This window comes from Belonocnema kinseyi, chromosome 1 (assembly GCF_010883055.1).
Source record: "Belonocnema kinseyi isolate 2016_QV_RU_SX_M_011 chromosome 1, B_treatae_v1, whole genome shotgun sequence".
Classification (NCBI taxonomy): Eukaryota; Metazoa; Arthropoda; class Insecta; order Hymenoptera; family Cynipidae; genus Belonocnema; species Belonocnema kinseyi.
The window spans coordinates 137432686-137445949 of NC_046657.1; the positions used below are offsets into that span (position 1 = coordinate 137432686).

A 13264-nucleotide genomic window follows, 5' to 3' on the forward strand; every position below is an offset into this window, starting at 1 on the left:
GGGACTGAAAAGCTCTCTCCAATCTCGCGCAGAACTCTATTCATGCAGGGAGGACCTGCCGAGTATTACTGGTATAATTTCATTTATAATTTTTGTAAGTATGAAAATAAGACTTTCGACCACATCGGTTCTCCTGCCTCACTGTGTGCTGTAATCTTTTCCTAGTACGAATTTTTTCGATGACGATTGGTATGATTTGTATTGCAGGACTTCGGTGATATTTCTCATACTTTAAGCACACTTAAATCAGTGAATTGTGACCTTATTCCTCAAATAAAAGTACATTTAATGTAAAAATAAAAACTAAACAATCATGTAGACTCAGCGATTAATGATGAAGATTGACAGTATTTGATTAGATTCATCAGAGCAAATGACGATAAGAGACAAATAACAAATATTGATACCTTGAAGAATTTTTGCCTGTGATATCACAGCTTGAATACAAAAAACTTGTTTACAGTGACATTTACGTAATCATGTCTGAGCGGCAATCGAAATGAAGTAAGGTCATTAAGTACTGGTTAACTTTGAGGTCTCGGGGCAGTTGCGATGAGATAAGTCACCTTTCTCTATCGATGGAGAAGTGCAGTCGTTCATTGATTCTTTGATAATCAACATATACCTAGCATTTATAAAACTAGTCAGTATTGGTACTACCTGAGAAAAAACCTATTCTACTACTCGTCTCTCTGCATAAAAAAGGTAAGGGAGACCCTACTATATTACGTAATGCAAAATATATTTTTTATATTTAAATTTCTTGGTGTATTCTTGTGAGAACATACACAAAAAAAACTTTATTTGCTAAAACTCTTTCATTTGCCAATTTATATTAAGATCCATGTGTTCGATTCAGTGTGGTAGATCAACGCCTTTGAAAATGCTGAAAATAACAGAAAAATGTCAGTTTAAATTTTTTGCAGGTAATTTTATGCCTTTACCTGTACATATGTTCAAAAGTCCTATTAAGGTAAATTAGTAATACAGTGGAACAGTTAACCAAGGAGGCGTCTCCTGGAGTTTTTACAGACATCATTGGTCAAAACTGGTCCACTATTCTACTGATCTACCTCCTGTGAAACGAACTTTTAGGAAAACATTGAAAATTACTGTCGCAACGTCGGTTAAAGCAGAAGTATAACCCAATATGGTATGGCAAAGACTACCAGACTTGACTAATTTATGTTGTCGTTCACATTCACTCAGAAATTCGGGTAAAAAGATGTCTTAGTTTTTCTTTTAAGGGAAAAGATTGTTTGTTTTTTAAACTAATTTATCCAATTTAGAGCAATCAACCTGAAAATAGTCAGAACAGAAATTAAAGCGCATTAAAGTATTCGTAAATGAAAAAAATTTTTCCACCTTTTTTTAAGGGCAAGATCTTCAAAGCTCAGTTCTTAGTTTAAAAAAACTTTTATTTTAATGTCTGTTATTTTGTGAACTACTTCCTTCCATATGCAATACAAGAGACAGTCGTCTATATGGATTAAAGAAGATCGGATTCCCAAAAAATCTAAAATAGCAGTATTCTAACAAATCCTGAAAAAAAAAGATTTGATCGAGATCGATTGATTGCAATTGCAAAATTTAATTTCCAGTCGATAATTATGGTGAAACACAATTTAATTCAAACTCGATGAATTGTATTGTATTCAAAATTCCTTTTCATATGCATTTTTGGTACAAGTTTTCTATGAATGAATAAAAAAATACAACATTTTTTTTTAATCTGCCCGCCTTGCGGGCACATGCTCGTCGCGCACTGCTTGCGCGACCTGCAAGTTTGAGCGCCCTAGGGCGCGCGACTGTTGCTTCTTGCGCTTCGCGCTTGATAATGTATTTACCTCGCGCTTCGCACTCGGTCTTTGTATATTCCCGAAACGTGTGCGCACATTTTTCAAAACTAAAGGTTAAAGCATCGATAACAGTAATTTGGTGATAGTAAATTCTCTTTTGTTAAAGCCCCTTCGGTTTTTTTTCCATAAATGTATATTATTACAATTCATAGCATGCATTGATATCAAAAGAGACGCAGTTACATTGTCTCGTTTAAAAAATGCGCATTCTTTTAAAAAAAATTTGTTACTAAACATTTTATTGCAAATTCTGCCAGGTTCTCAAAAACTGAATTTGTTCATTTCCCATTATATATTTTTTAAACTTCTAAATTATATCCCAAACCTCAGTGACGCACGAAACTTCGATTAATGAGGGGTTGCGGCAATGGGGTGGCGATTAGTTTTAAACGAGAGTAATACCTGGTTAGCGTTTTATGCTGATAAGGTTACCAACCTTCAGCAGCGTGGTATTAGATGTGATTTCATATGATCTCATTTTCATGATGCAATTTTTGATTTTCCATTATTTTTTTTTGCTATCAAAATTTGAATTTTCGATTTTTCAAGGAAATTCAAAAAGTTATGATAATCTTGGTGGGCATTCATAAGGAATCATTTTTCTTTTTTCGACTTTTTTCATGTCATGCGTTATTTCGCTTAAAATGTTGATTTTCGTGTGTTCTTTGGAAATTTGTAAATGCTAGAGCTCTGGTAAATTTTGGTTCTATAAAAAAAGTTATTAAGATAAATTTTTCGTCTTTTTGAATGCTATAAATATCTATACAGAACATTTTTCAAACTTGAAAAAAAGTCTTTAAAAATTTTCAAAATGCTCTAACTTTTTTAATTTTCATAAAAAATAGGTGGCTAACAAATTTGACTTTTAGTTTCTGACACTCAGAGAGTGTGCCAAAGGCCAATCGAATAGATTAATTTTTTCAAAAGTTATCTGCCCATAGCCTGACATGCATGCATGCATGCATACATACATACATACATACATACATACATGCATACATACAGCTCCATTCGTAAAAATCTGTTTTTCGAATTTTGGGGGTCTTAAAACTTGGACATCTGACAAACCCCGGGGGGGGGGGGGTGTCAAGTTTTGCACAAATCTAATACCTTCTCTGATGAGAATGTAAAAATTAATTTTTTATGAATAATGTTTTGGTAGTTCTGTTTTTTGTTTAAATTGTGAAAAATAGCATTAAAAATATAAAGAAATTAAATTTTTTTGTAACCCCACACACGAGACGAAAAAGGAATTAAAAAAAAAAGTAGTTGGGATGAAAATGTGCCCACACAACGGGCTGATTTTTTACTGTTAATATAGTATTTCAAGATTAAAACACAAAATACGCAAGCTACCAAACGTGATTTGTAAGAAATTTGTAGAATTTTTTAAAATGCACAATTTTTTCTGTCTATTTTTCACCTATTTTGCACAGTTTAACCGCAAAATGTAATTTTTGATTTTCCGCTATGCTATGAAAATTTGAATATTCGATTTTAAAAATAAGTTCAAAAAGTTATTATGATAACCTGCTTGTGAATTTAAAAAGAAACATTTTTCTTCTCTTGATTTATTTTCATGCCGTGCACTATTTCGCTTCAAATGTTGATTTTCGTGTTTTTTGGAATTTTGTAAATACTATCATTCTAGTAAAATTTGGTTATATTAAGAAAAGTCATCAAGATAAATTGTTTGTCTTTTTAAATACTAAAAATATTAGTAAAGAAAATTTCTGAACCTTGAAAAAAATGTCCCCGAAAATGTTCAAAATGCTCTAACTTTTTGAATTTTTATCAAAATATGACCGGCTAACGAACTTGACCTTTATTTTCAGACACGGAGAGAGTGTGCCAAAGGCCAATCGAATAGATTCATTTTTTCAAAAGTGATCATGCCCACAGCCTGACATTTATACATCCATACATACAGACACACATTCATAAAAACCTGTTTTTCGGATTCGGGGAATTTTAAAACGTGGACATTTGAAAAAACAGAGGGGTTCAAATTTTACACAAATTTAATACCTCCTCTGATAAGCATGTAAAAAACCCCATTTGAGAGACGATGCTCAGTGACGTAAATACACAAAGAAGCTGGTGTTAAATTTGTTGCAGCTCAAATTTCAGTAGTCTTCCAATGAGAATTTGATAGAATGTTCATTCTAAAATTTATTCCTCTGAACAGAGTTGCACATCTGGGCATCTAGGGGAATGTATCATTTGGAGACTGAATTTTGGCTCATGCCGAGAGTTGTGAAATGCTGAACCGGGCTGTCAGCCACCTGAACACCTGTGAAAGAAACTAATCGCTTTGCGATATTAAACTAAATAATTGTTAATAAGGAAAGTAATTTAAATAATATTTACCTAATTTTTAATTTTCTTTAATTAAACAGTGCGTACTAGTCACTTAGAATAAAATTATAACTTCCTGATGCAACTTCCAAATGTTAGGTTAGTCATGGCCGTCGACATTTAAACTAACGACGGCATGTATAAGAAAAGTCATCACCGTCTGCATATATAATTAGGTATTTGGAGAGTTCCTCTAGGGAGAGTTGTGTCACCACTGACTCCATTTTTGATTGGTGCCACGAAAACGGAATAGAATGTTTTGAAATTGGCGCGACTTTCAAGTCAAATTTAATGTTCAGTCAATGATAGAATAGTAAATAAATGTAATAAAAATAATAATGTAGGTGTAATAATGAAGATAACAATATTAATAATTTAGATTTGTTAATTAAAAATGATTGAAATGTAAAAATAATTTTTGTTATGACTTGTATTTTTACAATATTAATTAATTAATTGGCTAAATCAAGTTTTATACCACAAATGTTCAATTTTTACGAACAAAAATAAAATGAGACAAAACATGAGAAAAATTTTATAATTGTATTGTTTGTGAAGTAAAGTAAATAAATTGAATTCGGAGGTTATGTCCTTCTGTTCAACATCTTTTGATTCAATTATTTTGAATAAAAATGAACCTAATTCAATCATAGAGAAGACCAAAATAAAGATCACATTAGAGTAATATTTTGCAAAACAGAGTTAAGAAATCAGAAATAAAAGAAGTATTTTTATAAGGTTAAACATACTTTTTAACAATAGATGTGTGTAATGTTTTTTTAGCCCTAAACACTTTTTTCCTTCAAATAAGTCTTGATTTCAGAACAATAGGTAAAACGTAAGAGAGGATTTATGATACAACTAAAATGTTAATTACACGAATAAAGTAGAAAAGTTTTTACTGCTGATTCGTTGGAATTATATTTAAATTAAAATTTGTTTAATTATCCAGTGAATATCAAAGAGAATTCATGCTGCAGGCGAACGTCCATTTGAAATTACATTTCGCAATTTACACATTATACTATAAAAGTAATAATGGAAGACAAATTATAGTTAAAGAAAGAAGATCGAACCTCAATTGTTATTGGTAAGTTATGGGCATACCCATGCTTTTGCTAGCATATTTATTTTCAATGTCTTTTTCTTTTAATTTAGCTTGATTACAAATTCTTAGATGAAAGAGCAATTTTGTGCAATCGGGTGTAATGATCTGAATATTGGTTCCATTTCCTGGAAAGTATCAAACGTAGTTTCATTGACGTAGAAAAGCAAGTTTTCTTTATATTCTTCATTGAAAAAGTTTACTTTCAAAACAATCACAATACAAAAATATATAATGCCTTATAACCTCTTCTTGACAATAAATCAAATGTTTCGCGCTTCGTTACGTATTTCCGATACCGGTTTCGCGGCGGCTAGTGGAGGGGGTAACGTGACACAACTCTCCCTAGAGGAACTCTAGATATTTGTGCCTCACTCACCAGCCAACTTCACTTTGTTGAATACAGAAAATCTAAAGGAAATTTCTTCGAACGAACAGGCAGCAATTTTAATGCAGACGGCCACGAATTAGTTTTTGCAACCCAGCTTTGGTGGTTTGACTGTCATGTCGGTTTCGACTAACCTAAGATTTGGAAATGATACTAAGCCAAGTACAATTTTTATGTCAAGACACTAATAGTAACTGGTAAATGGGAGGAAATTAAAAGTTATGTAATGATTATCATAACTTAACTGCTTATCAACATCTATTTCACTCAAATAACGCCTGAGAAAATCATGTTAACAGGTGACTGACAGTTTGTAGACGACACTTCATGTTGCTCTGGATGAGAAAAAACAGTCTCTAAATGCTGCTTTCCCCCTAGATTCTCATACTGAATCTGGGTGGCTCAAACTTGTTGCAACTTAATTAGACATCGATTTTCGTGTACTTTGGAGGGTCCGCGATTTTCTGTGCGACTGTGTAGGCCCCACCGCAGAAATGCTTAGGAGGTCCCTCTTATAAAATTAAACAGCAAACTGCGGATAAGTGTAGCTGAAATACATTTAAAAAATATATCTCACATAGTTCTTTTTATAATATATTACAAATTAAATTTTATTTCAGACATTTCACATAATAAATTATTACTTAGTTCTGACTTAAAAATTAGTACTGCACCGTTAAAAAATTATCTGTACGTTGCTATATTGCAATTCGTCTCGCTTTTATTTCGACAAGCTTATTAACAACAATTTCAATAACTAATTATTTTGCATCATTAAGTTCGATTGTCAGTAGAGATAGATTTAAGAATCGACTTTAATGCATTCTATTTCATAAATAGGATTTTATAATTTTTAATTTGCTGAACGTCCTTTCGCATGTTGCTATACTGTAACATGCTGGGTTCAACAAATTCTTAAGGGATTACTTCTGAAAAATCGCTTTCCATGAAGCTGTATTTAATGAGGAAAGTGCGGAAAACATATTTTACTGTAGGCGTCTCATTGAACCCGTTACTATTCAAAAATGGGATAAATTTGATGACTTTTAAGGGGAATTCTTTTGTGAAATCCTCATGATATGAAATTTATCATTTCTGTGTAAGCTATGTATTGATAATGTCTAAAAAGACCTTAGATACATTAAGGTGTGATTAAAGACATTGATTTTCAAAAATTCTTTACTAATACCAAAATGCTTCTTACTTCTTTCACACTCAAGTCTGTACTTTTTCGAATGTTTCCTTGCAGTGTTTGAGATTTAAAGTGCACGACTGAAATCTATATTTTCTGCTTCAGTAATTTTGATGAAACATTTACTTCATTTAGTATATTGGAAAGCATTGTGCACATCATTATAAGTTCAAACTTCACCACATTTTTAAAAATTGTAGTTGCTTGTAGCTGCATTAATCCATAAGGCTACGTTTTTTCATTAGCCGAGAAGATCTCGAAATATTTTAGATACGTAAAAAAGGAATCCAGACAATTTAAAATAAAATTATTTTAGTTGAGAAGAGATTACACACCAATTAAGAAGATTGTTAGGACCGTAAAAACCTGGGAAAAAATAAAAATATTTTATAAATGTTCAGAAATCTTAAAAAGTATTAAAATGTGTTTTTTTTTATCTATTTTAAAATTCAAAAATTCGGAAATATCTTTTAAACTGACTTAAATTACTGCTAAATTTGTCTTCAAATCTTAGATATTTGTTTCTGTAAATTTTGTGAATCTTATGTGATGTTTTCAAATCGTTGTAAGTATTTTCTGAAAATTGAAAATGGTGGAGATGCGTTGAATTACACTGAAATCTATTGAAAACTAGTGGGTTAGGAACTCGGATTTAAACATAATATTGAATGTATTCAAAAATATCAGATTTGTTTAAATAATTAAGGGATGGTTAATATATACTTTCGAATAACTATAATTCAAATAAATAATTATTTTAAAATGCACAAGAATGTTTAAAAATGAAATTAAAATATAATTTTGCCGCTGACCGTGAGCGTAAGGGAAGACCCACCGCAATGCGAGGTCTTGCGGTGAGGAAGTTACGCCACTGACGATGCTCTAGCATTCCCAGCAAAAAAAAATGATTCAATTGAAATCATTGAACTGCAATTGCGAGATTAAATCTTCAGTCGTCCAATGTGATGAGAGGCAATTCAATTAGAATACGGGAAATTGTATTAAATGCCTAATTGTTTCTTTAATGTTCCCTAAGTGACAATTATTTTAAGATATATAATTAATTCATTTTGCCAAGCAATAGCAGAATTGTAATAAATTATGTATATTTATTGAATTTCTAAGATAAACCTTTCAGTGATCCCGTCGCTTTTCATGTAATTTGAATCAATTAAAATTAATTGTACACTGACATGCTTAAAATAAATGGATTCTATCATTAAAAGTTATATGAAGCAAATTTTTTAACAATATATTTAAACTATGGGCAAGTTTCATAATTCTTGGAACTTTCACGATTACTGGGACATATTTCTTCTAAATTTTTATCATAATTTTAAGAAATTTGTCAGTTTTTTTAACCCTTGAAGCGCCATGTGGTTCGTGGGCGACCACAATTTTTATTCGCGCGATTATAGCGAAACCCCATTTGGGAATTTAAATGTGGTGGCATCCTCTATCGATAGTTAAACACCTCTTCTTCTGATATATACCAATGGCAAGTGGCTGCGTAGATTAGTAGAGATCCAGCATTCGTTGCAAGCAGTCGCCGTCTCGCTTGGGGTCCCCCACGACCCCACGTATCGTTTTGCCAATGGAGTGTTCCGCAAAGACATCCTGATGGAAATTGGGAATATTCTTAGAAAAATCGGCTCTTTGTGGAACAAAGAGAAAACTCTCATCTCGAGAAAAGAAAGCGGTGCTGCATGTGCAGTAGAAAAGAAGACAACAAGGCCCGAGAGGCTAGTTATTCGTGCAACCACCTGGTGTGTCCAAAGCACAGGGTATTCATGTACGGGTATTGTGTCGGTACAGAATAGCGCTTTCACTATTTTCTTATTTGTAATAATTTTGCAACGATTATTCTGCAAAAATAAAAAAATTACATGAGAAAATAATGAAATAATGATTAAAAATCGTTCCTTTCACTTTTAATGGAATGGCATAATTCAGATTTCCAAATAAATACCTTTTTTCCGAACTGTACTATCCAGGTTTTTCATCTTGAGGAGCTAGATTTAGAGAGTTACAGATCCAATTTTTAGATAAAAATAGTGAAAATTTACTGAGTTATGATTTTTTGTGTTAATAAGTCATTTTTCACGTGTTTGTAAGAAATTCTTTTTTTAACGCACACCAAAAATGGTTTCATCAATATAACCTTATCTCAACACTAAAGGCATAGTTAGAGAGTATCCAATAATTTTGTTGAATTGAAATAACGGATACTCTCTATGCAGGATGCAATTCTCCGGCTGGGGTAGCCCACGACCCCACATGGCGCTTCGTGAAATTGTTACATAGGATGGCGCTTTAAGAGTTAAATACTGAATGTTTTGTAAAATACTTCTAGTTTTGACGTCTTCAGTCTTTTGTCAAGTGTCATCGGGCTGGAAATTCCGAATGACAATTCGTCGTAAATCTACTTTAAAATCATTTTTGTGACGCCTGAATCTACGGTTTTTATATTTAAAAAATGCATTTTTGGCTCACATAACCATAGAGGACAGTTTTTGGAAGATATGCCAAATGTTTAAGGTAAAAGGCCGTACTATGACATAATGTCTTATTTAATGAGACTGTATAAGAATAAATTAAATTAAGGATAATTTAGAAACTTAATCCTTGTACTTTTAGGATAATTGCTTCAAGATAGTTTGTTTAAAAAATGAATAAAGTATTTGCCTCACCAAAAGAATTCAGAAGAGACAGCTGCAAGCGTGAGATGGTAAGCTCTTAGGCAGTTTTTAAATTTCAGTTACAGCATAATCTTGAAGAATATCAAAGATGTTTTGTAACTCAGTCGAAAGCTTTTAAATAAACGACTTGAAGTATGAATTTTCGTCTGGTAATTCAATAATTTATTTAAATTTGGCGCATCTAACAATGCGTACAAGAAACTGTGGAACGTTCTTGTTTATGAGACGATATTTCGCTTTTTTGGGACTATAGCAATATTTTTCATAATAGCTGTGAATACAGATTAAGAAATAAGTTTAAATAATCTATGCAAGGCAAAATCTACCTGATGGTAAGTGAAACTGTGATTGAATTTGAAATGTTCGGAACCTAACCTATAATATTTAACCTATAAACCTACATGACTTCTATAACGAAGAATATTTTAGTGATGAATTATATTTTGAAACAAAATTATTTCAATGATCAGAGTCACAATCTGAATTAAATTATTTCAGACTAGATTCTGCAGGTGTGGCAGTTAAAAAAATATAAAATTGCAACAGAAGAAGTTAAAATCCAAGTGTGTGAAAAGAGTAACCCAAAGAAAAGAAAACAAAAAGAATAAAAAGTCCAAAGTTTTTGTCAATTCAGGAAAAGTCTTAAAGAAGAAAAATGAAACGTCGAATTATACATCTGAAGACCTGTTTAATGCCTCAAGGGCTATCAATTCAAGAGTTTCTCTGAGAAAAGCTGCAAGTGCATACGGAGACTCTGTCCAGAAGTATGTGACAATGCTGCAAAAAAGACTCCCTTCTTAGATGACCGCCCAAGTCGTATTACTAATCGTACTACTATTGGAAAATCACAGCATTAAAGTTTGGATCAAGTTTGAGGCAAGAAGAATTACAAAGATGGTTAAGTTAGCAAGAAAAATATTTAAAAGAAAAAGATTTACTTGAAGTTCCTTCCAACAAAGTTTTTAACTGTGATGAGAGATCTGTAGTTTTATGTACAGATTTTAAAACGTTATAGCAGAAAGAGAATCTCGCTCAGTGTAAAAGATAGTTGATGCTGAAAAAGAAAGCTTCACAGTATTGTTTATGTATACTGCGAATGGAGCTCATGCTTCCCCTATGCTTATGTTCTCATATAAAACAGATGCACCGAAGAAAATTGTTGAAAATACTCCAAAAGGATGGGGTATTTGGGTATTAGAAAATGATTGGATGACCACCGAAACCTTTTATGAGTAAATAACCAATGTTTTTCATCATGAAAAAAATAATGTTATGAATTGTTTCAAAGCATCAGAGCTATGGCCTTTCAATCTTACTGCTGTAGATTATGATTTATTGAAGAAAAGTAAAAAGAAAAAAGAGTCGTCAGATCAGCAGGATAATTCAAAGGGTTGAATTGAGTTTAAACAACAAAATTTTTTTTAAAACTTTGAAGATAATCTGTCTCCGGAAGTACTCTTAGAATTTCAAAATGCTTCATCGGAAGCATCATGGACTGGGGATATTGAAAAGAAAGAATTGTTAAAATTTTGGCATCGACACAGTCAATGAACATTTGGTGGAATAGTTAATTAAATTAATACATATATACAATTTTACTATTTACACACATAATTACAATACACTTCAATGAATTTCTTTCAGATTTTAAAAATAATGTTTTGGATTAGGTCTATCGAATCCAAAAATTGATCAATATTCAAAAAGCTAAATATGGAAAGATGAAGAAAAAGAAAGAATTGCAAGAACAATCAAGAAGATAATGGAAAAAACAGTTAAAAGAAAAAATGAAAGAAATTTAAAAAATAATGAAGGAAGAAACGCAGTTAACTAAAATAGAGAAGTGGCAAAATTTGTCAAGTGGGCCACTTTTTTTATGGATGGTGATTTTTCTTCGGGAATGCGTGATAAGGTAGAGTTTTACATCAATAAAATAGCCCTATAACATTTTTTCAAAATTTTCATTTTTTGGGTCGTTATTATTATTTAACTTTTTTAGCATTGTTCTCGTAATTAATTTTTTTCTCCCGATCGGTACCAATTCAAAATTTATGACATCATGAGGAGATTTTGCTGTGAAAAATGTGAAATCTAATACTTTTCTCATAATTTCTGGTCCCATATATATTCTAAATGTATATTGTATAAAGATAAAGATAAGTAAACGCAATTATATAAAAAAAATTTTATCTCCTATAGAACAGTACTTATAGTCTCTTATATCAGACTGCTTATCGTGAACTTCGTTTTATAAATTGAATAATCGAATTATGGTAACTGGTTTCTTTCAATGTAACAACCCAATGAACTACTGTTTTATTAAAACTAACAACATGACTAGTTGGAACAGAAAGTTAAGGAATCTTAATAAAATACCTAGTCGATTTCGATAATATTGAATCAAGTATATCAACTGTGATCTGCTCGAGATTCCTTAAATTTATTTTTCGTTTAAATATTAAATAAAGGTTTCGATTGAAATAAAAATTTGAATGAAAATGTAAAGCTGAGACATAAAGGCTTTTAGAAAAATCCCAAATGTATTTGCAGAAGTATTTCTCAATGCTACGGAATTAGCATTTGAAACCTAGTACCGAAAGAAACTGTTTAAAAAAAAAAAAAAATTTCCATAGAATTGGTTTTAATCAATTGCGTTTGCAACTTTTTTTAAATACCTCTACGTCCAAGCTTTAGGAAAATCTTAAGGAATCTTCACCCAATACACTTTTTCCGTGTGGTTTTGAAAATTTCGATTTAGTTTTATATGAAAATATCTGTATTATCTACAAAATAATATTAGCGTTTTGTGAACACTAACATTCTATCATTATTTATTCCCTTGGGCCACAAATGATTATGGACTTCGTTAGTAGGAAAAGAAATATCTGACAAGTGCAATTTGTCAACCCTTAATTACAGCAAACGAGGTTAAGAATTTGCAGGCTCAATTTCGTTAAGGCTCTAATTTCTCATGTAATTGAAAGCGTGCATCTTGTCATGTTTATTTAAAGTTTTGTCTCGATGGTGGACAAGGTTACTTGAACATACGCTTGTCTATTCAATCTACGAATGTTTGCAAGATTGCAGAGTACCCGTAAAGAATATGGACAAGCAATCACAAAACAATTTAACGATTGAAGAGTTAAGAAGCTCTTCATCTCAGGACTCGGGTTGAACAATGAGGAAATTGTTGACATTGTATCCCAAATGTCTTTTAAACTTGATATTAATCGCTTTGGCGGAACTATTGTGTTTGATTTGAAAATAAGTAAGATTATGGCTGGCTTCATGTCGCACACCAGACTTTCTCTATGTACATGGTGTCATTTTAAGAAAAATACGCTTGAAAAACTAGGTGCTTTGAGAACTATATAAGGTTTTCAAAAAAATGTTGAGGAATAAGAAAAAGCAGCTCAGTTCAATCTTAAACCAATGTTGGACATTGTTCCTCTATCCTCTATCTCCTCCACTTTCTTCTCTGCAATGCACACGACCTAATGTCTCACTCAAAACATAAGTTCGCTCTACACCGTGCACACTCACAGCGCAGAATAGTGGGGACCCCTCACCCCGTCGTCCTGCTGGGCGGTAAAAGTCTCACGTTCGTCGTCTTATTGGACGGCTAGTGTATGTCACTACGTAGCGGAATTTTTGACAAAAGTT

The 13264-nt window shown here is 32.0% G+C and overlaps 1 protein-coding gene across 2 annotated transcripts in view; it reads left to right on the plus strand.

Moving 5' to 3' along the window:
• Positions 1–516: 516 nt before the first annotated feature.
• Positions 517–13264, plus strand: part of LOC117168422 (15-hydroxyprostaglandin dehydrogenase [NAD(+)]-like) — a 66126-nt gene continuing 53378 nt past the window's right edge. Inside the window, exon 1 of one of the 2 annotated variants that reach the window (XM_033354078.1) lies at positions 517–705. The gene's annotated coding sequence lies outside the window, so the exon portion shown is untranslated. The remainder of the gene's footprint in view (positions 706–13264) is intronic. The other variant, XM_033354063.1, reaches the window with a different exon arrangement.